Source organism: Pinus tabuliformis, chromosome 8 (assembly GCF_031772625.1).
Source record: "Pinus tabuliformis cultivar Carrire ecotype Pingquan chromosome 8, CPIR1, whole genome shotgun sequence".
Lineage (NCBI taxonomy): Eukaryota > Viridiplantae > Streptophyta > Pinopsida > Pinales > Pinaceae > Pinus > Pinus tabuliformis.
This window is the reverse complement of record NC_142294.1, coordinates 640,978,429-641,005,627: the sequence shown is the minus strand read 5'-3', so window position 1 is coordinate 641,005,627 and position 27,199 is coordinate 640,978,429.

The following is a 27,199-nucleotide window of genomic DNA, read 5'->3' as shown; positions in this document are numbered from 1 at the left end:
CACATAAAGAGTTGATCAATGATGCTAAAGTATGAAGTTGATCACTGAAGTCAAGAAACTGATCCAAATAGTACCAAGTGAACATGATGTAATAAATGGCACTACACTGCAACTCGAGTGCTAACATATAAGATGTCGCTGTAAAGAACTGCAACATATAAGGTGGATGGTATCAACTAGCAGAAACAAAAGCAACTAACAAGTGAACCAAGACATGCTGACACAAACCCGAGGTCTTCACCGACTGATGTGGTACATTTCTACATAATGGGAATAAATGATCTAAAGTTGATCATGTGAGAAATTTTTTGATTACGGTCATTAATGTATACTGTTAACAAATGCAAGGCTACTCACCGATAATGATGATGAGAATCAAGGTACCCGGTACAATCTAACAAGTGCGAATAAATGAGCTGTAGTCGAACAATTGGAAGAATCTATCAATCAAGAGACAATGATGTTTTCCCACTATCGATAGCAAAGGAATCTCCCACTGATGACTGCAAACCCTAAGGTACTGCCAAATGGACTCTAGATCTCTTTCCCAGAGCAATTAGCTGAGGTTGATGGGAAAAGGTCCACTAAAAGGAAGGCATTAAGGCATCCTTCATCAATCTAGCGCGAGTGTAACCCGTAGGCCAATAATGTGGAAGGAATCGGATGAAAAAATATGTAGTAACCCAACCAAGGCACATTTCCAGTGTACACAAGATGTGGCCAGTGAACGATAGAAACACTCTGAGCACACCAATAATGAAAGCTGACACAGAGGTGAGGAATCCACCAATAGGGTCAAGTGGAAACCAAGAAATTGCACGAATCCCAATGTGTGATAATGAAACCTGATGTTAAACACAAGGGAAACCACTAAGTCAAATCCCCATGATATTGATCGATGCTGATCAAAAGCTAACCTATCAATAATGATAATATGGCTAGCGTGCAGCTCTAGATTTACCCTCAGAGCAATTTGTCAGAGTCGATAAGAGAAAGACCTACCAGCAAGAAGTTAATGGAGACCTTCTCAAACCAGCACGAGAAAAGGACCAATATAGTTGATGTGATAATGAACATGACACTGACAACTAGGGATGGCCGACTGAAAAATAGATGAAGGGACACCGCAAAGAGGCCGACTTATATTTACTTCCCTTGAACATAACCATGACTCAACTGTGACTACATGACAACATATGATAACTTTGTATAAGTTCGTCATGCAGGAGGCATAAGAAAACTATCCATATGATTAGAAGAGGTAACCAATCGGAGAAGTATTGTCTCAATAACAAGGTTAAGGCTCTCGTAAGTCAAACTAAAGCCCATCCCAATGGATGAAAGAATTACTTTTGAGTGCTTTTTTCAAGGGAGACACAACTGACTCTAGCTTCCATCAAATATGGAAATAATGTCCCGTTCCCGCTCTTTTTGGAATATATAATTTTTTTTGTCTTTTTCTTTTATAGGAAGCTTGAAAAGGAACAAAAGAATGCTATAGTATAGTGGAAATAACGAGTGTAGAAAAGCAAATGCTCTAATTCCTGGGAGGGGAACATTCCTATGCTTAATGCAAGGTGGCGAAATTGGTCAAGGACACTTAAAGGAATGCTCTTTCCACGGGTAAAAGGGTGTGGCAAGTCGCAGAGGATAAGTGATTGTAAGGTTGATTTTGCAGGAGAGATGTTCAAAAAGTGGGTTAAATACGAGTCCAAGTGAAGCCGGCTGAAGGGAAAAAGGTGCAAATAGTCAATTGCAATGGAGCAGTACAACTCAACACAAAGGAGCCTCTATGGTATAAGATCAGAAAATAGCACAGAAGGATAATACTAAGTCTTCAACGCATAAGTCATGGTGGGACTAAAGAGGACTCCCAAGCCTACTCAATATAGCAGCATGGGAAACAAATGTCAGCAATGATCTAATTAATATGTCCATGTAAAGGTTGGATCTACCATTGCTTCATGATTTTAAAGTTGGTGAGTGAAAATGGTTTGTGAACCAAGACATGATGGGGTTGACCCTATGGTAAACATATCACAGTATGGAGGCTAGTATGCAAAATGAAGTGGAAAGTGGTATTCCCTAACCTATATGCCAATAAGAAAATGATACCTCTTAGAATGGATCAATCATAAGAATTTACAAAGGAGAAATCTTCCAAGTTCTGTATACATAAATAGGAACACTAGAGAAGAAGTTAATACATCCCACATATAAACTTCAGATAAATTCTTCTGTTATAGAATACAAAACTTGAAAATACATACCTTATGTGTACAATATGGTACAGGGAACCATGCAGACTTGCGCTTATGCATAATAGTTCTTCATGATAAACCCCTTGCAGGGCTTAGGCCAAGGATTCCTTTGGTAGTCAAACACATGGCTTCAAATAGTTCCTCATTTGAAGGAAAATCAAATTCCAAGAAATCAAGAGAACTATAAGGATCAGAAGAGGGAATTAAGGGGCCCATGTCTCCATAGGAGGAATCACTTGGTCAAATGCTGAGAGAAAGTCCCAAAAAGGAAAATAATAGTTGAAAGGATCCTTCTCAAAAGGAATTGAACATTGAGGATTCAATGTCACATAATTCACCCGTGGCGGGGTAGAGTCTACTTGAACACTTGGAACAAACCAAGGGGTATTTTGTAGTAAATTCGAATTAGGATGGTAATCATCAGATTCAAGCTGACCGATAGTGACAATATTACAATTATGAGGAAAACACATCACTCAAAAGAGTGAAGACACCACAACATTCATAGCATAGACATAATCACACCCAAGTATCATATTAAAGTCTAAAGGGTTATCAACCACCATCATATCGATAAAACCAGTCTTCCCACCTAAAGTAATAGGTAATTGAGGAAGAACAACCATAGATTCACCATGTATTTTGTCATAGGCTACCAACTGATTATCAATTTTCAACAAGTTTGAAGAACGCAAAGCTTTCCATGTCAAGGAGGATATAATACTTGCAAAGGATCCTTCATCCACCATACATCGATAGATGTTTGTGGAATTAACTCTAACCTTTATTTGGAAAGGTGCAACTAAAAGAAGATGAGGCTCAATAAGACTATTCCAATAAATGGAAACACTCCTAGAACTTGGGGGCGGAACATTTGAAGAAATCAAAATATGCCTTATACCAGAAGACTTTGTCCTAGAAATCAAATAGAATCTGTTGTTAGGCACTTCACCCCCCAAAAGAGGAGTGTACTTAGCCAGAGATCGCACCTACTCAACCATGTTATCAACCAATGGTTGATGAAACTTTTGAGAAACCATCTCAGATTCAGGAGTAGAAGAACTTCCAGACTCAACCCATATCCTTTGTACCTCTGGAATACTAGGGAACAAATGAGTAAGATGGTCTCCCTTGCATATCTTACAAGGGAACTTAGGTTTAAAACTTCCATGCGTAGGTTTCTAATCAACATCCATTCCTCCAACATGACTAGCAGTGGTTTGCGGAGAGTGCCGAACATGACTTGCAGAGGTCAGTGACTCTTTCCCAAGATATATAGGACTAGTGTCTGCATCCCTACACTCATAAGTAGGTGAGTCAACAGAAATATGACTCATAGAGGTAGGCGACCCATTGTTGGTATGACTTGTAGTGACTAGACTTATGCCTTGAGCGTGACTTGCAGCGGCTAAGAGCTCATTTCCAACATGACTAGCAGAGGTTGGTGACGAATTTCTAGTATGACTTGCAGTGAGTAGTATTATTCCCACAGCATGACTTGCAGTGGCTAAAATCTCATCTCCAACATGACTAGTAGAGGTTGGTGATGCATTTCTTGTATGACTTGTAGTCACTAGACTTATGCTCCCATCATGACTTGCAGTGGCTGAAGGCTCATATTCAACATGACTAGCAGAGGTTGATGATGAATGGATAGAACTATTCTTCCTCTTCGTCTTCCTCTTTCTCCTCTTTTTAGATTTCTTATTACAAGAGGGAGGAGAAAAAGGAATCCCAGATTTCTCTTTTAAAGAAGATGAACAATTAACAACCACTTGATGCCCTTGAAATAAAGGATTCATTTGAGAAGCTTTAAGAACATTAGGAATATTTGCAGTGGACCACAGCTAAACTGGTAGTCCAAAATTCAACCTAGGAATATTCAAAGTGGCCATCAAGGGGTTACCAACGTTCCCGAAGAAAGGGAAAGAACAAGGGTACCCTTTTGGGAGGGTGCCTTGGTTGGTCTCCACATGAATATTGGCCTTACCAAAATTATTTGTAGATCCTTCCCTTGCAGGAATGTACAAATGACTTTCCAAGGAAGAGAGATGCACAATCAAAACCTTTTCCCTTAAGAAGGAAACTCCACAACTTTCAAAAGAATGATCAAAAACCTTTCAAGATCGGTGGAGTGGTAGGTTAGTCACTCAGAATCTAAATTCCAAAAGTGAAAAAACAAATCCACCTAAAGCCAACTAAATCCAAAGAGAAAAGAGCACTTGACGATAAAGTCCTTAAAGATGCAACCAATAAAGCAACTTCCAAGTATTTCCACTCCGGGTGATGAGGAATGGACACTAAAATACAAGAAAACGAAGTAAGGGACCTTCCGAAGATAGTTTGGGATAATAATGGCCCAAGCCTACCAACTAAGGTAACAAAAACAGATAATTTTTGTTTCTGTGACTGCTTCCGGTTCCAATATAATTTTTCCTTCCTCGTCAAGTTCTGGCAATATTGTTTGAATTGGGAGCTTGTCACCTATAACCTTCTTTAAACATGAAACATGGAAAACTGGGTGCACTCGAGAAGCTGTAGGAAGCTCCAATTTGTATGCCATAGTACCAATCTTTTCCAACACCTTGTACGGACCATAATACTTTGGTGATAATTTATTATCCTTCTTAGCTTGCTTGAGGGACATTTGCTTATATGGTTGTAACTGTAGGAATACCCAGTTAGCTACATCAAAACTTCTTTTGCTGCGATGTTGATATGCCTGTTGTTTCATTCTATTTTGTGCCAACGTGAGGTTATCCTTTAAGAGTTAGAGAACTTGTTGTTGATGCTCGATGTGATGTTCCACTACTTGAACCTTAGAATTTTCTCTTAAATATGATGTCATGGATGGTGGATGATATCCATAAAGTGCCATAAATGGGGTCATTTTTGCTACAGTATGGAAGGAAGTGTTATACCACCATTTAGCCAGAGGCAACCATTTGACCCATTGTGTCTGTTTATCAGATACAAAGCAACGAAGATATCCTTCCAAACATTTGTTTACTATCTCAGTTTGCACATTAGATTGAGGATGATAAGATGAGCTATGAGCTAACTGAGTACCAAGATAAGAAAATAATTTTGTCCAAACATTTCCAGTGAAAATGGGATCTCTGTCACTTACAATAATCTTTCAATTTCCATGTAGCTTTTGAATTGTTTCCATAAATATAGTAGAAACTGTACTGGCTTTAAATGGATGTGACAATGCACAAATGTGTGCATACTTGGTAAGTCTGTCAACTACCACCATGATGACACTCTTTCCTTCAGACTTGGGTAAACCTGTGACAAAATCCATTGAAACCTCCTCCCAACGTTTGCTTGGAATGGATAAAGGTTGTAATAGACCTGGGGTCTTAATTGTTTCAACTTTATTTTGTTGGAAACCAAACATTCTGCCACAAACGTTTGAATATCCGATTTAAGTCCATCCCAAAAAAATTCCTTCTTAACCTTGTGGTAAGTTTTTAAAAATCCTGAGTGGCCTCCTAAGGGAGAAGTGTGCAATTCCATAAGAATATTTTGTTTGAGTTGGGAATTATTACAGAGGTATAAGCGATCTTCGTACCATAACGAATCATTTTTCCAGCTAAATGTATCAGATGTACTGGAATCTTGTTGTAACTTTCGAATAAGTGCATATGCCACAACATTTTTCTTCCCTTTTTTGTAGATGATTTCAAAGTCATAACCCAACATCTTTGCGACCCATTTTTGTTGCTCTTCAGAGGATAATCTTTTTTCTAAAAATTATTTAAGACTATCATGATCTGTTTTTACCTTGAAGTGTCTTCCCATTAGGTAGGGTTGCCATTTCTTAAGTGCATGTAGTATTTCCAACATTTCCTTCTCATAAATAGCTTTGTGTAAATACTTTCCCTTGATTGGACAACTTTCAAAAGTAATGGGTCTTTCATCTTGCATTAAAATAGCACCAATTCCATTTGCTAAAGCATCACATTCCACAATAAAGGTTTTTGTGAAGTTTGGTGTAGCTAAGACCGATGCTTGGCACATTGCCTCTTTAAGATGTTCGAAGGCCTTTGTTGCTTCTAGAATTCATGAAAATGCATATTTCTTCAATAATGTTGTTAGAGGTGCTGCTATTCTCCCATAATCATTAACAAAATTGTGATAATACCCTGTCAACTTGAGAAATCTGCGTAGATGCTTTATGGATTTGGGGATTTTCCATTCCTTGATGGCTTTAATTTTGCTAGGGTCTACCTTAACACCTTCATGAGATACAATATGACCCAGATATTCCACCTCTTGTACTCCAAAGAAACATTTGGAGCCTTTTGCATATAATTGTTTCCCCTTCAATAATTTGAGCACCCTGTCAACATGTTCAACATGATCCTTCCAAGACTTGTCGTAGATTAGTATATCATAAAAAAATACTAACACAAATTTTCTAAGGGTTTGAAAATGGAATTCATCAAACCTTGAAATGTAGAAGGTGCATTGGTAAGGCCAAAAGCCATGAACAAAAATTCATAATGACCCTCATGAGTTCTAAATGCTATTTTCGGAATGTTTTCAGTCTTCATTCTAATTTGATGATATCGAGAACGGTGACCCAACTTGGTGAAGTAATTTGATCCATGCAATTCATCCAATAATTCATCAATTACCCCCAGATGCGGGTGCTAATTGAGATGGGACAGGTGTGGGTGGATGGCCACATGCCGGCCAATGGCCATCACGTGGCAGCCGTAGACAATGCAGGTATGGGACGCAGCTGGTATAAGGTGAAGCTGCAGGGGTTAGTTAATGCCCGGCGAGGTAATTCGGCTCAGGCGACGGCAGCAGTTATGGCGGGTGAGCTCCAACGCAGGGCAGGTGAAGTCATAAGGGATATTACAGTATATGATCAGAGAATGTTGGTGGTAATGCAGTTGCCTGGCCTCTCCGTCTCTGTCGGGATATCTTCTCCGTCTGTCTGGCTCATCCCTCAGTCGGCTCTGGTAGCAGGGGGTTTGGATTACCCCGTGGTCTGTTGGAATTTCTTTCCCTTGCCCCCTGTGAGAATGGTGAGACCTCGACAGCGTCTGCTTAGCCATCGAGGCACTTCCAGAGGGGGAATCTCTCGCAGTCACGAAGCGGACAATGTTGTCCATTGCTGCCACTGCAATATTGCTCGCTCCACTGGTGCTAATCCCCTCCATTCCAGTCAATTCATGGATGCAGGGGCTTCGAGCTCGACTACCTTGCCTGCCTTCGGCTTTGATATCTTCAATTTTAGCAGTTCCATGAATAATCCGCGCATTAGTGCGCATGTCTCAATCTTGTTCATAGAAAATGCCCGGGAAGATGAGGATTCCCTGGATGAACATGGGCAGAGGAAGACTGATAATCAGATGCACGAAGCACAGGTTCCTGAAGCTGATACGGAGCAGGAGGTTAAAGGTCCGGCCTCAGACCCGGAAAATGCAAAGCAAAGCAAGCACGATCAGAGGACGGGGACCGGCGAGGAGGAAGATACTTTTCCCACTGCTGCTGAAAGGGAAGCCTATGGTTGGTGCCAGGTAGAGGAAGTGCAAATGGATGATTGATGACGCCCGAGCACAAGGTTCCTATGGCTTTTTTGTCTGGTCTTCTGGTCTCTTTTGCTGTTTGTTTTGGCTCAGTTATAGCATCAATGCTTCTGGTCTCTTTCGTTTTCTGTTTTGTTGTCTCTGTTTCTGAAATTTTGTTAATGGAATGGGTAAGGTCAGTCTCCCCTGCGTGGGATGAAATGGTTGGTGCCCCTGCGTGGGCTTGCTCTTGTGGACAGTCTCGCTCATGTGTCTGGCGCCCCTGCGTGGGCTAGTTTCCTGGTTGCCTCAACTGCTCTCGGGTGACATACCCAGAGCCTGATTCTCTCTTGATTTACCATGGTGTATTTTTTGACTCCTGTACATAATATAATAGTTTAGTTTTTTACCGAGAAAAAAATAATAATTCATCAATGACAGGAATGGGAAATTTATCTTTAATATTGAGCTTGTTGAGCTCCCTATAATCTGGACACATGCGCCAGGATCCATCCTTCTTGTGCGCCAATACTATTGGAGCAGAGAAAGAACTTTGACTAGGTTGAATTATACTAGCCTCTAGCATTTCTGCAACCATACATTCAATTTCACTCTTTTGGGCATAAGGATATATGTATGGCCTGATATTTGGAGGAACACTTCCTAGAATCAAATGAATAGCGTGATCATGATCACGAATAGGTGGGAGACCGTTGGGAGTCTCAAATACCTTGGAATGATTGTCCAAGACTTTTTGGAGATTTGGACAAATAGATGCTTTCGATGTGGAAACATCTAGTTAACATAATTGTGCAATTACACCTCGTTGTTCCTTCTTTAGAAGCTTTGTCATACCATTAGAGCTGATTATCTTTCCCGGTTTCCCTGGAATACCCCTTAATTAAACTTCCTTAGATCATATCTCTGCAAATATAGCGCGAAAAGCTCTGAAATTCGGACCTGAGGCTCATAACGATTTCAACCCAAATGGGTTTTATTTTTATTGTCTAAAACGTCACAGAAAAAAATTTATAGTGCAAATTCCATGATGACTTGTTTGGAGCAGCAAAACCCTAGAATCCAAAGCTCTGATACCAAATTTTATGAAACCAGCTCACAAAAAGAGAGAGAAGATAGATCAATGCCTTAGAATTCAGCCTCTTCGAGGAGGCAACCTCATTTACATTACACAAATGAACAATTCTTTGATGATTCAAATGAAAAAACCTCATTTCTATATATAGGAGTCTAAGGGGTCACAATATAACCAAGACAACCTAACAATAATAATATAATGGCACAAAATAACAATAGAGGGATTCTATGGGGCACAATAATAACAATATGGGGACAATAGGGGTACAATAATGTTAATAAGGGATACAACAACAATAGTAATGGGGGAATCACTAGTATTATAGGGACCTAACAAATAATTGCGAGGCGGGATCCATCAAGTAGGAGAGGGGTTATCTCTCTTCCTTGTCTTCACTCTCCCTCATGTTTAACTCCCAATCATGGAGCTTTGTCGGTCTTTCTAATGATATTGGATTTTGCTCGTTATTCAACTTTTACATTTGATAATTTGAGCGGACTTGGAGTGTTAACTCTCCACTCACCTATTCCAAGGCCCTAGTGAACATAAACTTGTTGGTGTTTGTTAATTAAAAAAATAAAAGCTTTAGTTCATTTTACTAAAGCGCATGATTTTATAGGGTTGTTCTTCAAGTCATGGGTAAAAATGAGAGTGAAACTAGTGATGTTTTGACACAAAAGAAATCGATAGAGACTTAGCTACATGAAAATGTAGTTCTTTTCTTCAATGAAAAGGGATTTCTATAGAGTTCTACAAATAAACTTGTACAAGAAAATTTTTCTTTTTCCCAGAAAACACACTCCACACACACAAAAGCTAACAAAAGGACTAAAATGTCTACTATGTAAACTATCCTAATGAAAACTATAATGACGGTGCATTGGTGCTAATACAAGAAGAAAAATGTGTTGCCTCACAAGATCAACAAGCCAACTTGAAAGTAAAGAGGGAAAAAAAATAAATAACAAATCTCCCTCAAAACCAAGCAAAAAAAATTGAAAAAGATCACAATTCTCTTCTCAACAACAAAACAAAAGAAACTGTAAACCAAAAGCTTGGAAAAAGAAAAATAAAAGTGATGTTTTTTTGTTTTTCTTTTAAGGAAACAAAAGCAACTTTTTTAGGTCACAAGAGTACTACTAAAATTCGAAAGATCAAGAAATAAGCAAAAGGAGTCTTTAAATATTGCAAGTTATAAAACTCATGAATAAATGAAACTTGAAACAAGAAAGACTACAAACTTGCACAACCTGATCCGAACAACAACAAAATATTTCGGCAAACCAACAAAATATCAAGAAACAGATACTTTCAAACTTGCCAAACAGACTCTAGAAAGGCACGAAAAGAAACAAGGCATAAAACAAGGAAAATCAAAGAAAGAGAACTTGAAATCTGGTCTGAAAATGAAATCAAAATCAATTTCTTTTTCTCAAAAACTAGAACATCCAAGAACTTCAAAACAAAGTCTTGAACCCAAGACACAAACTACAGACTTGCTTAAGAAGAAATCATAGGCCAAACATGACTTTTCAGTGAGAAGGATATTTTGAAAAAGAAAGTTTGCAGGAAAACTAAGTTCTCTAGATAGCAGATGACCATACAACAACATAAAATGCCAAGAAGAAGACCTAACTAAGAAAAAAGATTTGAAAATATAATTCAAAAAATTGCATACACGAATGTGTAAAGACACAAAAGAATGCACACGCGTTTCTAATACAAGAAACTCGTGTATACGCAAGTAGGTTTGAAGAAACCTGCATGTATACGTGACTGTAACCTAAGAAAAAAACGTATACAAAGATTAATTAGGAAAAAACAAAAATCAAATTTTGATCAAGAAGATTAGACATGATGCTTGGGAGACTAATGGATCAAACAACACTGTAAAAGTAAGCAATCGAGAAATTGAACGATGATTGAGAACAAACAAACCAAACCAGGAATAACAAGAATGTTATCCCTAGTGGAGTCACCAATTCTATTGCAGGTGAGACCACCCTAGGGTCTTGGGTTGAGAAACCCAACGGAGCGGAGGAAAAATCACAAAAAAAAATGTTCAAGCAATCAACCTAAATGCTTATTCTACTGAACTGTGTAAGAGTGTCCTTACCTGGGAGTCCTACATTTGAGTAGATCTCATAGGGTGCAAACCCTCAACTTCACTTGATATCTTCGAAACCTAAAAATTATTCAAATGAAACATATACAGTAGTAGAAATGTAAAGCATGTTCATGATATTAACTTTAAATCAATTAAATGAATGAACAATTATGCATCAATGTAAGATTCATAAGCGAATTGCAATATAAATATATGCATAAACACATTCAATATTGGAAACAAAACAAAATTCCTTTATTGAAGTTAACTACAAGTAAAGTGGAGAAATATGACCTAAGTCCTTCTCTAGCTCCAAGTGGAACCGTCCTCCGAATTCGTCCTTTCCCAGCCTCAACAATCTTCCTCCATCACCAACACACGGATATCTTCTGGAAAGATGGAGGATATCTCTAACAAGGAAACAAGGGTTTCTTGAAGCTTTGGGGAGTGTAGGAGGCACAAGGATTTTGTCACATTCGATCAAGGATAATATCACTATAGTATCAATATCCAATATCTTATCCCTTAAGGCATTCCCATGGAGGTTTATTTATACTTCTCCAAATTACTTTTTTTTAGTTGGGAAACAGTTGGGTCACGGGAAATAGGAGGTGAGTAACAGGTAAAACCCGTGAAACGCAAATTAAGGAAATTTAATTTTTGAAGCGTTTTAACATATATATATATATATATATATATATATATATATATATATATATATATATATATATATATATATATATATATATATATATATATATATATATATATATATATATATATATATATATGGGTTGGGTATCTGTTGATCTATGTGTACATGCTTTTATCACAGGGAAAAGTAGCATATAGGGAATAAAACATTGTTTTTTAGATTTTAGACCAAGTCTGGAAGGAAGGGTTTCCCTAAGCCATAATCAGAGCATCAGATCTACCAAGAGTGGAAAATGGTGCTATAACAGATGTCCCCTAATATATGCGGTCAGAAGGGTACATAATGGCCGAAATGTATTAAGTGTATAGAAGGAATCATACTGAGACCAAGGAGGAGTTCACCAGAATTGAGCTTGCCAAGCCAGTGAAAGAGTAAGAAAGGAATTGTTGTCTGAGGCAGGCATACCCATGTTCAGAAATAGTACAACATGTCCGCATGTCAAGTACAAAAGTGGATCCAATATGCATACAAGTATAAAGGAACTAAAAATACATAATGGATTATCTGATCATAATTAAGAAAGTACATGTCTGAATATCACACATAAGGAGCTAATCAATGATGCGGAAGTATGAAGTTGATCACTGAAGTCAAGAAACTGATCCAAATAGTACCAAGTGAACATGATGGAATAAATGGTACTACACTGCAACTCAGGTGCCAACATATAAGATGTCGCTGTAAAGAACTGCAACATATAAGGTGGATGGTATCAACTAGCAGAAACATACGAAACTGACAAGTGAACCAAGACATGCTGATGCAAACCTGAGGTCTTCATCGACCTCCTTGGTACATTTCTGCACAATGGGAATAAATGATCTGAAGTCGACCATGTGAGAAATCGTTTTATTACCGGTCATTAATGTATGTCGTTAACAAATGCGAGGCTACTCACCGATAATGATGATGAGAGTCAAGGTATCCAGTACAATCTAACAAGTGTGAATAAATGAGTTGTAGTCGAACACTTGGAAGAATCTATCAATCAGGAGACAATGATGTTTTCCCACTCTTGATAGTGAAGGAATCTACCATTGATGACTACAAACCCTAAGGTACTACCAAATGGACTCTAGATATCTTTCCTAGAGCAATGTGCTGAAGTCGATGAGAAAAGATATGCTAGAAGGGAGGCATTAAGGCATCCTTTATCAATCTACCGTAAGTGTAGCTCGTCGGCCAATAATGTGGAAGGAATCAGACAAACAAAGATGTAGTAACCCAACAAAAGCACGTTTCTGGCATACCCAAGATGTGGCTAGCACATGATAGAAACCCTCTGAACTAACCAATAATGAAAACTGACAAAGAGGTGAGGAATCCACCAATAGGGTCAAATGGAAACCAAGGCATTGCATGAATCCCAATGTGTGATAATGAAAGCTGATATCGAACACAAGGGAAACCACTCAATCAAAGAACCATGATACTAATCGATGTTGAGAACAAGGTGACCTATCAATAATGAAAATAGGGCTAGGGTGCGACTCTAGATCTGCCCTCAGAGAAATTTGTCGTAGTCGATAAGAGTAAGACCCGCTAGCAAGAAGTCAATGGAGACCTTCTCAAACTGGCATGAGCAAAGGACCAATATAGCTGATGTGATAATGAACATGACGCTGACAAATAGGGATGGCCGATTGAAAAATAGGTCAACAGACATCGCAGAGAGGCCGACTCAAGTTTACTTCCCTTGAAACAAAACATGACTTAACTGTGACTACATGGTAGCATATGATAACTTTGTGTAAGTTCATCATGCAGGAGGCACAAGAAAACTCTATATATGATTGGAAGAGGTAACCAATCGGAGAAGTACTGACTCAATAACAAGGTTAATGCTCTCCTAAGCCAAACTAAATCCCATCCCAATGCAGGAAAGGCTTACTTTTGAGTGCTTTGTTCAAGGTTGACACAACTAACTCTAGCTTCCATCAAATATGGAAATAATGTCCCGTTCCCGCTCTTTTTGGAATATATATTTTCTTTGTCTTTTTCTTTTATGGAAAGCTTGAAAAAGAATAAAGGAATGCTATAGTACAGTGGAAATAACAAGTGTCAAAAACCAGATGCTCTAGTTCCTGGGGGGGAACATTCCTATGCTAAATCCAAGGTGGTGAAATTGGTCAAGGACACTCAAAGGAATGTTCTTTCCACGGGTAAAAGGGTGCATCAAGTCACATAGGCTAAGTGATTGCAAGGTTGATTTTGCAGAAGACATGGTCGAAAAATGGTTTAAACACAAGTCCAAGTGAAGCCAGCTCAAGGCCAAAGGGTGCAAATAGTCAATATGCAATGGAGTAGTACAACTCAGCACAAAGGAGCCTCTAAGGTATAAGGCTAGAAAATAGTGCAGAAGGACGAGAATGAGCCTTCAACGCATAAGTCATGGCAGGACTAAAGAGGACTCCCGAGCCTACTCAATATAGTAGCATGGGCAACAAATATCAGCGAGGATCTAATAAAGATTCCCATGTAAAGGTTAGCTCTATGATCACGCCATGATTTTAAAGTCGGCGAGTGAAAATGGTTTGTAAACCAAGACACGATGGGGTCAACCCTATGGCAAAAATATCGTAGTATGGAGGCTACTATGCAAAATGCTGCAAAAAGTGGTATTCCCTAACCTATATGCCAGTAAGAAAATGACACCTCTTAGAAAAGATCAAGCATAATAATGTCCAAAGGAGAAATCTTCCAAGTTCTGTAGACATAAATAGGAACACTAGACAAGAAGTTTACACATCCCACATATAAACTTTAGATAAAGTCATGTGTTATAGAATACAAAACTTGAAAATGCATACCTTATATGTACAATATGGTACAGGGAACCACGCAGCCTTGCGGCTCAGGCCAAGGACTCCATTGGTAGTCAAACTCATGGCTTCAAATAGTTACTTGTATGAAGGAAAATCAAATTCCAAGAAATCATGAGAAGCACAAGGATCAAAAGAGGGAATTAAGGGGTTCCATGTCTCCTTAGGAGGAATAACTCAGTCAACTACCGGGAGCAAGTCCCAAAAAGGAAAATAATAGATGAAAGTATCCTTCTCAGAAGAAATTGAACATTGAGGATTCAATGCCACATAATTCACCCACGATGGGGTAGAGTCTACTTGACCACTTGGAACAAGCCAAGTGGTATTCTGTAGTAAATTCGAATTAGGATGGTAATTATCAGATTCAAGCCGATCAATAGTGACAATATTCCCGTTATGAGGAAAACACATCACTCGAAAGAGTGAAGAAACCACAACATTCATAGCATAGACATAATCATGCCCAAGTATCATATTAAAGTTTAAAGGATGATCAACCACCATGATTTCGATAAAAACAGTCTTCTCACCTAAAGTAATAGGAAATTGAGGAAGAACACCCATAGATTCACCAAATCTTCTATCATAGGCAAACAACTAATTATCAACTGTCAACAACTTTGGAGAACCCAAAGCTTTACAAGTCAAGGAGGATATAATACTTGTAGAGGATCCTTCATCCACCATACATCGATAGACATTTGCGGAATTAACTCTAACCTTTATTTGGAAAGGTGAAGGTGAAGGAAGATAAGGCTTGAAAGAATTATCCCAATCAAAGGAAACACTCCTAGAACTTACAGGGGGAACATCGAAAAAATCGGAATACCACCTATACCAGAAGACTCTATACTAGAAATCAAAAAGACTCTGTTGTTAGGCACTTCACCCCCCAAAGGAGGAGTGTAATCAGCCATAGATTGTAGTGGCTCAACCACTTTATCAACCAATGTTGATGAAACTATTAAGAAACCATTTCAGATTTAGGAGTTGAAGAACTTCCAGAGTCAGACCATATCCTTTATAGCTCTAGAATACTAGGGCACAAATGAGTAAGATGGTCTCCTTTGCATATCTTACAATGGCACTTAGGTTTAAAACTCCCATGCCTAGGTTTCTTATCAACATCCATTCCACCACCATGACTAGCAGTGGTTTATGGAGAGTCCTGAACATGACTTTTAGAGGTCAGTGACTCTTTCCCAAGAGAGATAGGACTAGTGACCCTATCCCTACTCTCATAGGCAGGTGAGTCAACAGAAATATGACTCATAGAGGTAAGTGACACATTTCTAGTATGACTTGCATTGACTAGACTTATGCCCCCAGCAGCAACTGAAAGCTCATTTCCAACATGACTAGCAGAGGTTGGTGATGAATTGCTAGTATGACTTGCAGTGACTAGTCTTATGCCCCCAGCATTACTTGCAAGCTCATCTCCAACATGACTAGCAAAGGTTGGTGATGCATTGCCAGTATGACTTGCATTGACTAGACTTATGCCCCTAGCATGACTCGCAACGAATGAAGGCCCATCTTCAACATGACTAGTAGAGGTTGATGATGAATGGATAGAACTATTCTTATCCTTTGTCTTCCTCTTTCTCCTCTTTTTAGATTCCTTATTACAAGAGGGAAGAGAAAATGGAATCCCAGATTTCTCCTTTAAAGAAGATGAATAATTAACACCGACTTGATGCCCTTAAAATAAAGCATTCATTTGACAAGCTTCAAGAATATTAGGAATATTTGGAGTGGACCACAACCAAACTGGTAGCCCAACATTCAATCCAGCAATATTCAAAGTGGCCATCAAGGGTGTACCAACATTTTCGAAGAAAGGAGAAGCACAAGGATCCCCTTTTGGGAGGGTACCTTGGTTGGTCTCCAAGGAATATTGGCCATACCAAAATTATTCACAGATCCTTCCCTTGCGGTAATGTACAAATGTTATGAAACCAACTCACAAAAAGATAGAAAAGATAGATCAACACCTTAGAATTCAGCCTCTTCGAAGGGGCAAACTCCTTTACATTACATAAATGAACAATTCTTTGATGATACAAATGACAAAACCTCCTTTCTATATATAGGAGTCTATGGGGTCACAATATAACCAAGCCGACCTAACAATAATAATATAAAGGCACAAAGATAACAATAGAGGGATTCTATGGGGCACAACAATAACAATATGGGGAAAATAGGGGCACAACAATATTAATAAGGATACAACTACAATAGTAATGGGGGAATCACTAGTATTATAGGGACCTAACATGCCCCTCTCTAGTTCCAATATAATTTTTCCTTCCTCGTCAAGTTCTGGAAATATTGTTTGAACTGGGATCTTGTCGCCTATAACCTTGTTTAAACATGAAACATGGAAAACTGGATGCACTCGAGAAGCTGCAAGAAGCTCCAATTTGTATGCCATAGTACCAATCTTTTGCAACACTTTGTACGGACCATAATACTTTGGTGATAATTTATTATCCTTCTTAGCTTGCTTCAGGGACATTTTTTTATATGGTTGTAGCCGTAGGAATACCTAGTCACCTACATCAAAACTTCTTTCGTTGCGATGTTGATCTACCTGTTGTTTCATTCTATTCTATGCCAACACGAGGTTATCCTTTAAGAGTTGGAGAACTTGTTGTTGATGCTCGATGTGATGTTCCACTGCTTAAACCTTAGAATTTTCTCTTAAATATGATGTGATGGATGGTGGCTGATATCCATAAAGTGCCATAAATGGGGTCATTTTTGTTACAGTATGGAAGGAAGTATTATACCACCATTCAACAAGAGGCAGCCATTTGACCCATTGTGTCCGTTTATCAGATACAAAGCAGTGAAGATATCCTTCCAAATATTTCTTTACTATCTTAGTTTTCCCATAAAATAAGATAAGAAAATAATTTGCTCCAAAAATTTCCAGTGAAAATGGGATCTCTGTCACTTACAATAATCTTTTGGTTTCCATGTATCTTTTGAATTGTTTGCATAAATGCACTGGAAACTGTACTGGATTTAAATGGATGTGATAATGCACAAAAGTGTGCATACTTGGTAAGTCTATCAAATACCACCATGATGACACTCTTTCCCTCAGACTTGGGTAAACTTGTGATAAAATCCATTGAAACCTCCTCCCAAAGTTGGCTTGGAATGGATAAAGGTTGTAATAGACCTGGGGTCTAAATTGTTTCAACTTTATTTTGTAGGCAAACCAAACATCCCACCACAAACTTTTGAATATCCGATTTAAGGCCATCCCAAAAAAATGCCTTCTTAACCCTGTGGTAAGTTTTTAAAAATCCTGAGTGCCCTCCTAAGAGAGAAGTGTGCAATTCGATAAGAATCTTTTCTTTGAGTTGTGAATTCTTACAGAGGTATAAGCGATCTGTGTACCATAACGAATCATTTTTCTAGCTAAATGCATCATATGTACTGGAATCTTGTTGTGACTTTCTAATAAGTGCCCACACTTCTTCATCATTCTTCCATTCCTTCCTTGGTTCGTTTATCCAATCTGGTTGGATAATAGAAATGGCACACAACAATGCTTCCACATCCTCATCCTTTCTTGAGAGTGCATCTACCACAACATTTTGCTTCCCTTTTTTGTAGATGATTTCAAAGTCACAACACAACATCTTTGTGACCCATTTTTGTTGCTTTTCAGAGGATAATCTTTGTTCTAAAAAGTATTTAAGGCTATCATGATCCATTTTTACCTTGAAGTGTCTTCCCATTAGGTAGGGTCACGATTTCTTAGGTGCATGTAGTATTTCCAACATTTCCTTCTCATAAATAGCTTTGTGTAAATACTTTCCCTTGATTGGATGACTTTCAAAACCAATGGGTCTTTCAACTTGCATTAAAATAGCACTAATTCCATTTCCTGAAGCATCGCATTCCACAATAAAGGTTTTTGTGAAGTCCGGTGTAGCTAAGACCGGTGCTTGGCACATTGCCTCTTTAAGATGTTCAAAGGCCTTTGTTACTTCTAGAGTCCATGAAAATGCATCTTTCTTCAATAATGTTGTTAGAGGTGTTGCTATTCTCCCATAATTCCTAACAAACTTGTGATAATACCCTGTCAACTCGAGAAATCCTCGTAGATGCTTTATGGATGTGGGGATTTTCCATTCCTTAATGGCTTTAATTTTTCTAGGGTCTACCTTAAATCCTTCATGAGATACAATATGACCCAGATATTCCACCTCTTATACTCCAAAGAAACATTTGGACCTTTTTGCATATAATTGTTTCTCCTCCAATAGTTGTAGCACCCTATCAACATGTTCAACATGATCCTTCCAAGACTTGTTGTAGATTAGTATATCATCAAAAATACTAACAAAAATTTTCTAAGGAAGGGTTTGAAAATGGAATTCATCAAACCTTTTAATGTAGAAGGTGCATTGGTAATGCCAAAAGGCATGACCAAAAATTCATAATGACCCTCATGAGTTCTAAATGCTATTTTTGGAATGTATTCAGTCTTTATTCTGATTTGATGATATCTTGAACGAAGATCCAACTTCGTGAAGTAAATTGATCCATGCAATTCATCCAATAATTCATCAATGACAGGATTGGGAAACTTATCTTTAATAGTGAGCTTGTTGAGATCCCTATAATCCAGACAGATGCACCATGATCCATCCTTCTTGTGCACCAATACTACGGGAGCAGAGAAAGAACTTTGACTAGGTTGAATTATACCAGCCTCTAACATTTCTGCAACCATATGTTTAATTTCACTCTTTTGGGCATAGGGATATCTGTACGGCCTGATGTTTGGAGGAACACTTCCTGGAATCAAATGAATAGCACGATCATGATCATGAATAGGTGGGAGACCTTTTGGAGTCTCAAATACCTTGGAATGATTTTCCAGGACTTTTTGGAGATCTAGAGAAATAGATAATTTCGATGTGGAAACATGTAGTGAACATAATTGTGCAATTACACCTTGTTGTTCCTATTTTAGAAGCTTTTTCATACCATTAGCGTTGATTACCTTTCCCAGTTTCCTTGCAATACCCCTTAATTCAACTTCCTTTCCTTCTATAGAAAATGTCATGAAAAGTTCTTGAAAATTAAAAGCTATTGTACCCAAGGATTGTAGCCATTGGATTCCTAGTACAACATCAACACCTCCTATTAGAATGGAAAGCATTGGGCTATTCAATACATATTCTCCCATGGATAACTTGATATTATGGCACCTTCTAGAGCAATTTATGGTTCCTCCACTTGCAACCATAAATTGACACTCTGGTGCTGGATATATGAAGCAATTCAATTCTTTTGCTATCTTACAATGAATAAAATTGTGGGTACTTCCTGAATGAATCAACACTATTACTCTTTTCTTCTTGATATATCCTATCTTGATAGTTTGAGGAGTGGTAATTCCAGCCAATGCATTACAAGATATGGTCGGATTCATTACTTCTTTATCTAGGGCTTGTTCCTGGAGTATATCCTCTTCTTTTGACATTTCTTGTTCCTTTTATTCCTCCTCTTCACAATCTATGTAGAATAATTTCTTCTCAGCACACTTATGACCTTTAGTGTATTTTTTATCACAATTGTAACAAAGCCCTTTTTCTCTTTTTTCTTCCAATTGTTGTGGTGTCAACCTTATAGGTTGTGGAAGGCTAGGGGCAACAACACTTCCCTCTTTATAGTTGTGACTATTAGGCTTCCTAGTTGCCATAATTTTGCTTTCCATTTTTCTTGCTAACCTGAATGCCTTCTCCAATGAATCAGGTTCCCAAAGGTGAACCTCATGTTGGATATTATCCTTTAAGGTCCCTATGAGCACATCAATCCTATGTTCCTCTAGAATATCTTTTACCCTTATGTTCTATTTTTGGAAGTCCTCAATGTGCTCCATCATTGAACCCTTTTGTTTGAGACTTATCAATTAGCTAAAAAGGGTGTTGCTTTTTGTATCCTCATAATGTACTGTCATTTCTTCCGTAAAAATTGCCCAAGTGACAATTTGTTTACGAGAGCAAAGCCATTGATACCATAAAAACTGATTTGGTTCCAAATATAAAGTTGCAATACGTACCTTTTGTGTGTTTTGCACATTATGGAGATTGAAAAATTTCTCCATCTGTAGTATCCATGTTGCGGGATCCTTGCCATCAAACTTCCTCATATCGATTTTTGGAATATGGTGGTTCTTCGATCCAATGTTAGAGTCTATGAAATCATGATTAAAATTTATTTTGTTCTCATTATGAGTTTCCTTTACTACCCTTTCACCATTAGTAAGCATTTCTTGTAGAAACTTTGTCAAATCTGTCTTCAAATCTTCCATGCCTGTCTTCAAATCTGTCTTCAAATCTATCTTCAAATTGTCCATCTTAGCTTCCATGTCATTCATCTTAGCTTCCATGCCATACATCTTAGCTTCTACATCTTTCTTTAAACCATCCATCTTAGATTCTGTTACTTTTTGTGCGAGTGACATTTGTTGCACTTGGTCTCATAATTTTGATATATCATGTTGCATTTCTTCCTCTTCTTCATGATTCATGATAGATCTTTCAAGTTGCTTACTAGGTGTTTGCATTTTCTTTCCTTGGGGCATCAACTGCCGATAATAATGCTTTATTATGCCCTTTGAATTACTTCAAACTAATTTTTCAAACCAAGCTTATGCAAAAATGAAAAAAAAAACTACACACCTTTTTTCACTTTGTAGGATCTTGATATCGAATTTGATGTATCTCTATAATTTAGGATCATCCAGTTCTGAAATTGCGACCTATAGTAGCCCTCTATGTACTCTTTCCAATGCCACCGGTCTGATCAAATTTAGATTCTCCCAGAAAGAGTTATGCACAATCTCCCAAGATGAATTGACTATATACCTTTTCAGAAGAGCGAAATTGTATGAAGTGCCACGTGTCACTTTTTGGACCTTCATATCTAAAAAATATACACAAGAAACTATAGTCCATCCTCTGTCTATAACTTCTTATAAAATTTTAGTCTGATGTTCAAAACAAAAGTTATGAGTATTTTCCCCAGGTCACATGTTTGGAGTGTAATTCAGGAGTTTTAAAAAAAGGCCAACTTCCTCAGATCATATTTCCACAAATGTATCACAAAAATCTCTGAAATTCAGACCCGAGGTTCAGAACAATTTCAGCCCAAATGGGGTTTTTTTTAGTGTCTGAAATGTCGTAGAAAAAGAGTTATAGCGCAAATGCCACAATGACTTGTTTGGAGCAGCGAAACCCTAGAATCCAAAGCTCTAATACCAAATGTTATGATACCAGCTCACAAAAAGATAGAAAAGATAGATCAACGCCTTAGAATTTAGCCTCTTCGAGGGGGAAACCTCCTTTACATTACATAAATGAACAATTCTTGGATGATACAAATGACAAAACATCCTTTCTATATATAGGAGTCTATGGGGTCACAATATAACCAAGCCGAACTACCAATAATAATATAAAGGCACAAAAATAACAATAGAGGGATTCTATGGGGCACATTAATAACAATATGGGGACAATAGGGGCACAACAATATTATTAAGGGATACAACTACAATAGTAATGGGGGAATCACTAGTATTGTAGGGACCTAACAACAAATGACTTTCCAAGGAAGAGAGATGCACAATCAAAACCTTTGCCCTTAAGGAGGAAACTCCACAACTTTCAAAAGAAAGATCAAAAGCCTTTCAAGATTGGTGGAGTGGTAGGTCAGTCACTCAGAATCTAAGGTCCAAAAGTGGCAAAACAAATCCACCTAAAGCCGACTAAATCCAAAGAGAAAATATCAATCGACTATATAGTCCCTAAATATGCAACTAATCAAGCAACTTCCAAGTATTTTCGCTTCGGGTGATGAGGACCGAACACCAAAATACAATAAAGTGAAGTAAGGGACCTTCCAAGGATAGTTTTGGATAATAATGGTAGAATCCTACCAGCGAAGGTAACAGAAATAGTTACACTAACCTCTAGACAAAATCCTTTGCCTGTGAAAGTACCCAAGCTTCGCAAGGGTACCCTCTAGAAGTACTAATGAATGTGATGCAATGTATGCCTAATGTGCCACGGGATTCCCCTCTACAACCACTTATGAGATCCCTAGGAAAGGAAACTATGCGCACCAACTCGTATCAAAAGCTGGGCGAACAAGCTTGAGGCAAGATCCACCAAGTATGAGACAGGGTATCTCTCTTCCTTGTCTTCACTCTCCCTCGTGTTTAACTCCCAATCATGGAGCTTTCCCATTCTTTCTAATGATATTGGATTTCGCTCATTATTCAACTTCTATGTTTGATAATTTGAGCGGCATTGGACAGTTAACTCTCCGCTCACCTATTCCAAGGCCCTAATGAACCTAAACATGTTGGTGTTTGTTAATGACAAAAATAAAAGTTCTAGTTCATTTTATTAAAATGCTTGATTTTATAGGGTTGTTCTTTAAGTCATGGGTAAAAATGAGAGTGAAACTAATGATGTTTTGATGTAAAAGAAACCAATATAATCTCAGCTACATGCAAATGCAGTTATTTTCTTCAATGAAAAGGGATTTCTATAGAGTTATACGAATAAACTTTTACAAACAATTTTTTATTTTTTCCACAAAACACACTCCACACACACAAAAGCTAACAAAAACACTAAAATGTCTCCTATGCAAACTATCCTAATGCAAACTATAATGATGGTGCATGGATGCTCATACAAGAAGAAAATGTGTTGTCTCACAAGATCAACAAGCCAACTTGAAAGTAAAGAGGGCAAAAAATTCAATAACAAATGTCCCTCAAAACCAAGCAAAACAAATTGAAAAAGATTACAATTCTCTTCTCAACAAAAAAACAAAAGAAATCGTAAACCAAAAGATTGGAAAAAGAAAAACAAAAGCGATGTTTTTGTGTTTTTTCTTTTAAGGAAACAAAAGAAACTTTTTGAGGTCACAAAAGTACTACTAAAATTCGAAATATCAAGAAATAAGCACAAGGAGTCTTTAAATCTTGCAAGTTATAAAACTAATGGATAAATGAATCTTGAAATAGGAAAAACTACAAACTTGCACAAATTGATCCGAACAGCAGCCAAATATTTCGGCAAAAAAAAATATATGAAGAAAGAAATAATTTCAAACTTGCCAAAAAGACTCTCAAAAAGGCACAAAAAGCAACAAGGCCATAAAACAAGGAAAAGTAAAGCAAGAGAACTTGAAATCTAGGTTGAAAATGAAATCGGAATCAATTTCTTGTTCTAGAAAACCAGAACATCCAAGAACTTCAAAACAAAGTCTTGAACCCAAGACACAAAAAAAAAACTTGCTTAAGAAGCAATCCTTGGCTAAACAAGAATTTTCAGTGAGAAGGAGATTTTGAAAAAGAAAGCTTGCAAGAAAACTGAGTTCTCCAGACAATAGATGACAATACAACAACATTGTTGGGTGCAGGAATTGTGCTTGAGCAAACTGCTCAACACTTAATTGTCAACCCGGGGGTTTTGTAAACTTATAGACGAAGCATAGGAAATGCAAAAAACAGTATGAACTTTTCCTATTCGTAATCCTACTTCTTAAAGGAAATGCTTTGCAGAATCAGGTAGAAAACAATCAGAAAGGAAATTGACACCAAAGCAACTCTAGTGCTGGAATGTAAAAGGCAATTTGCAAGTAAATCAAGTAAATAAATTCCACACAACGAAAACAATCTTAAATGTATAATGGAATGCTATTTTCATCTTCAAATGGATGGCTAACAATCTGAAAAGTGGGCCCTTGCTGACTTCTGTCTTCCTCCTGATTTTCCTTCCACACAAACAACTTGTCCTTGCACTGTTGCAATATGCTTGCACTAGCGCAGGTACAATATCTCTATGTAAAAGTATATTTGACCTTCCTTACTGAAGATTTAAGTCTTAGTGAAGGTTCTCTAAGCCTCAAGTATTAGATCACTTTGTTTCTGTGACAAGAGACCTACTCTTTCACCGAGGCAAAGTTTTCTTCACCTAGTTTCCAAATTACTTTTGAAAGGTCTGAAAGATGTTATAAAAAATAATTACATTTGTAAATGAAATTCTAAAGTAAATTATCTGTGAAAAGGAAAGATTATTTAATTCAATAAACCTTTCAAAGGAAATAAAATTCATGAAATAAAAGAAATTCAAAGGAATCAAACAGTAGTCTAAGTGTTTTTCATGTGTTAATTAACTTTGGTAATCCACTCAAAATTCTTATGTTCTTTGCAAGTATAACATGTTCATGATAATTTTATGCAACTACTTCCAGATCCCCTAAAGATGTACTTTTAATGCTGAAGACAGTTACTAAGTTACTGATTCATTCACTTGCAAAATAACTGGAAATAATATGCAGGTAAGTGATTCAATGTTTGTTGCAAAACAAATGACTAAACCAAAGTGCAGGCAAACACATGCACTGGTGCAGGAAAGAGTTCCTTGCACGATCCGATCGAAAACGAATTAAGACAAAGATTGAGAGTAAAGGAAATGAGAGAAAGGAATTTCATAAACAAAGTAAATGCAGCTAACTCTCAAACCACGGATCCATTTCACACTTTAGCTACAAAAGATATTTAAATGAGAACTTGAAAAATAACTATTAAAACTGTAACATCACACAGCTACAAAAGAAATATCCATGTCGTCTTTCTGATTAACGAAAGCGAGATGGGTAAACAAGTTGGGTTGGCTGGGCCCTAACATCAATTATAAGTTAGACGTTGTGTATGAAAATCATGGTAGTTCTCTTATATTACTCGATTCGGCAAATATCCATAACAGAGGAGTCCAGCCCCTAGAGCTAAGGTGATAACCATATTACATAAAAATTAAGTTACAATCGATGGTTTGCTAGCTAATCCTACCTATGATCTATATATTATACATCCTTTCGGCCCTAGCCGTTTTCACTAATTACAAACATTTCTTATTCAGGCCTTTCAGTCGAACAGACTTAGAAACCAAAATTACAAACTCGGCCAGCAGTTATAATGCACATGTATTTCGCTTGGCTGTAACGTAAATTTGGAAAACATTCCATGATTGCATGCCACCTGTTATTCTTCTTCAATTCATCAACAACTAAACTCAAAGTCAATGATCAAGACCCGTTCTCGTGGAAGATTTGGCTTCTCGGAAATCTCAAGTAGTCTTCATGGCAGTGTAGGAATCTACCTGCACTAGTCATATTCATTCATAATTAATACTAAGTTCCACAATTACTTTAGTAAATTAATGTGAGTTACAAGAGGTATGTAAGTAGGCATGAAATCCATATAAAATTATTAATAAAGCGTTATAATTAATATTAATGTAATATATGAGCAAGTGCAGGAATGGGTAACTATCTTGCACTAGTGCAGGAAACAAGGGTATTTATTGAGGTAAAATAGAGGTTGATATTTATGGAAATGGGGTAGAAAATAGGGCAATTTGGGACACCAACAAACATAAAACACCAGGCATAAGACCTAACTGGGCAAAAAGATTTGAAAAAACAATTCAAAAAATTTCATACGTGGCTGTGTAAAGACATAGAAGCGTACACATGCTTTTTTAATACAAGAATTTATACACGAGTCTTCTTGAAGAAACCTGCATGTATACGCAATTGTAACCTAAGAAAACAACGTATACAAAGCTTAATTAGGAAAAAAAAATCAAAGTTTGATCAAGAATATTAAACTTGATGCCAGGGACACTAATGGATCAAACAACACCGTAAAAGCAAGAAATCAAGAAATTGAACCCTGATTGAGAAGAAACAACCCAAACCAGGAATAACAAGAATGTTATCCCCAGTGGAGTCGCCAATTCTGTTGCAGGTGAGACCACCCTAGGGTCTTGGTTTGAGAACCCCAACGGAGAGGAGGGCAAACCACAACAAGAAATTCTCAAGCAATCAAACTAAATTCTTATTCTACTGAACTGTGTAAGAGTGTCCTTATCCGAGAGTCCTACATTTGAGTAGATCCCACAAGGTGAAAACTCTCATATTCTCTTGATATCTTCAAAACCTGCAAATTATTCAAATGAAACATATATAGTAGTAGAAACATAAATCATGTTCATGATATTAGCTTTAAATCATATAAATGAATGAAAAATTATGCATCAATGTAATATTCATAAGCGAGTTACAATATATATAGATGCATAAACACATTTAATATTGAAAACCGAACAATATTGCTTTATTGAAGTTAGCTACAAGTAAAGTGGAGAAATACAACTTGAGTCCTTCTCCGGCTCCAAGTGGAACCATCCTCCGTATTTTTCCTTTCCTGGCGTCAGCAATCTTCCTCCATCACCAATACAAGGATATCTTCAAGAAAGATGAAGGATATCTCTAACAAGGAAACAAGGGTTTCCTGAAGCTTTGGGGAGTGGAAGGGACACAGGGATTTCATCAGACTCAATCAGGGATAATCTCACTATAGTATCAATATCTCTTGTCTTCTCCCTTAAGGTCTTCCCATGGAGGTTTATTTATACTTCTCCAAATTAGTTTTTTCAGTTGATAAAGAATTGGGCCACGAAAAATAGGAGGTGAGAAATGGGTAAAACTTGTGAACTCCTCCCGAAATTAAGGAAATTTAATTTTTTTAAGTTTTTTAACATATGTA